The sequence below is a fragment of the Mastomys coucha genome, unplaced genomic scaffold (assembly GCF_008632895.1).
Source record: "Mastomys coucha isolate ucsf_1 unplaced genomic scaffold, UCSF_Mcou_1 pScaffold21, whole genome shotgun sequence".
NCBI lineage: Eukaryota > Metazoa > Chordata > Mammalia > Rodentia > Muridae > Mastomys > Mastomys coucha.
This window is the reverse complement of record NW_022196904.1, coordinates 144,309,296-144,312,118: the sequence shown is the minus strand read 5'-3', so window position 1 is coordinate 144,312,118 and position 2,823 is coordinate 144,309,296. Positions and strand designations below refer to the sequence as shown.

The window sequence follows — 2,823 nt, the reverse complement described above, 5'->3', positions numbered from 1 at the left end:
AATTCAAAAATATGAGGAATTAGAAATTTGTTGGCTATCATCCAGGGGTCTCTCTAATTTGGTAATTGGAGAAATAGGTCCATATACAATTTCCGCTTGTTTGTGCATGACAGTGTCTTGCTGAGTACCACATAATGGTCTTAAAATCAGGCTTCTCCTATCTCAGCCTCTTTATTAGTAGGAAGGTTTATTTGATGTTTTTCCACTATACTATGGTTTCCAGAACATCTTACATATTTCAAAAGTTTATACAGACAAAAGAAACAAAAACAATTAACTTGGGAAGTGGCTTGTAAAAGAACAACAAAGAGTGAGATGGAATGTTTTGCTTGATGTTTGTAACTATTATGTGCAGTTTGAAGAAGATGACTTTATAAGTTACTCTTCCTCTGAGATGAATGCCTTTCAAAATCACCACAGCAAATGAACCAGATTCTTACCCTCACCTAATGTCTGTGCTACCCTCCAAGCAGAACCATTGTTCAATGAAACAGTTGGTGAATGACTTCATGGATAGACCATCTTAATACACATACCATTTCTTAAATGAATATTACCTTTTATCTGTGGGCTGAGGATGATAAAAATCACTCAAGTCAAATAGCTTTGACCATAGCAGGAAATCTGTATCTAAAAATTGTGCCTATAATTCATTCCTTGGCATAGTAGAACTTTCAACTCTCAGCTTAGCTACCTACAATGGAGGTAAAATCCTTTAGTGATGTGAGGGTCATTGAAGTACAGCCTTATTACACTGAACTCCAATGTCTAGAAATTGTTCTTATTTTGGGCTTGTACCACAGTAAGAGCCAAGATTTTATGCTCTACTAAAAGCAAACCAAAGAAACAAGAAGACTATCTATTTATGTTCATTTAAAGAAATACTAGTAGTAATGTATTATTTTAAAATATACAGTTAATATGTTTGGAGTTATTTCAAATTTATATTGAGACAAATGTATGTATTTTCAGTATTGCTATAGACAAGTATTTACATAAGACTATTCAATTGATTGTTGTTTAATATCAAAAAAACAAAAGTAAAAATATGAGATCAAAATATGATACTCATTAACTATCAAAAAATAAAAAGAAACCTGAGTGTATCTTCACTTTAAAGGACTTTGCATGCACCTGCTTACATAGATTTGTATGGATATGACAGAAAGAATATTGCATGGCTAAGGACTGAATATGATAATAAAGTAAATTAAGTTTTTCACAGTCTGACCTGAAGTTATCATAGTCATGTTATTCATTTGTTATTCTTCTGAATAAGAAAAGAAAATTCTGAAAGCCAAAGCATCACTGCAGAGGTGAGGCAGTAACTTCTCATTCTTGTATTTGGCACAGGGTGGGAAAATGTGATTCATAATAGAATTTAGATAAGATAAAAGTATCCAAAAGTTTTGTATTCTAAAATCCTAAAATCAAAGCTGTAAATATCATCTTGACCTCAATACAATCTTTGTGAATGCACTTTTCACATCCTTGTTCCTCAGGCTGTAAACAAGAGGGTTCAACATGGGGGTGACCATGGTGTAGAACACAGATGCGATTTTGTCAGTGTCCATGGAGTGACTGGAGCTGGGCTGCAAGTACATGAATATGATTGTCCCATAGAAAATGGAGACAGCTGTGAAGTGTGAGGCACAAGTGGAGAGAGCTTTTCAATATCCTGCAGCTGAATGCATCTTTAGTATGTTGGTAAAAATGAACATGTAGGATATTATGATGAGTATAAGGGCAAAAAAGATATTGAAGCTGGCAACATAAAGAAGAATCAGTTCATTAATATGTCTATCAGAGCAAGATATAACCATGACTGCCAGAACATCACAGAAAAAATGATGGACTACATTGGACTCACAGAAGGAGAGACTTAATGCATCCATAGTATAGATGGAAGCATTCAGCAAACCACAGATATAACAGCCAATGAGTAAACATACACACATGCGTGTTTTCATGGTGGTGGCATAATGTAGGGGCTTGCACACTGCTACATAACGATCATAGGCCATTGAGACCAAAAGGTAGTTTTCCACATCAGCAAAGTTTGCAAAAAAGAACATCTGTGAGGCACAGGCATTGTAAGACATGATCTTGTCTCCTGTAAGGAATCCAGCTATGACCTTAGGAGTTACTGTTGAAGAGTAACAGAAGTCCACTAAGGACAGGTTACCTAGGAAAATGTACATGGGGGTGTGGAGCCGAGAATCCAAGAGAATCAACAGGATCAGCCCCAGGTTTCCTATAAGGGTGATGGTATAGATGAGGAGGAAGGTGATGAAGAGTGGAAACTGCAGGCCTGGGTCATTGGTGAGTCCCACAAGAATGAAGCATCTCATTTCTGTCCTGTTCTCCATCAGTGGTATCAGCTAATCAACAGAAGGTCTTAAAATTTTTGAAAGAAAAATTAGTAGAATGAGGTGCTGGATAGGTGGTTTAGTGGTTACAGCTCTATGTTTCTATTCCAAAGGAACCTGCATCTACACAGAAACTCACAATTGTCAGCAATCCAGTAGATGGGACTATGTCTGACAACTTCTGGCCTGCTCAAGCATGAGGCACACATTCTGTACAGCATACACACAGAATAAATTATTAAAAGTATTTAATAGTAGGGTAATAAAATAATTGGAATCTGAAATTTTAATTAATTTTCTTCCAAGAATGGAAAATATAGACAGTTTAGTAACTATGAAAATTATTTCCTTTAATGTGCCTATGTACCTGTGAACTTTTCCTGGACTGTGCAAAACTAACACTACTGTACTTACCGGACAAAAGATAGTATAGAAACAATCTGTGTTCTGTCAG

At 35.8% G+C, this 2,823-nt stretch overlaps 1 pseudogene; it reads right to left on the bottom strand.

Annotated features, from left to right (window-relative positions):
* Positions 1 to 1,445: 1,445 nt before the first annotated feature.
* Positions 1,446 to 2,375, bottom strand: LOC116101076 (annotated as a pseudogene).
* Positions 2,376 to 2,823: the final 448 nt, after the last annotated feature.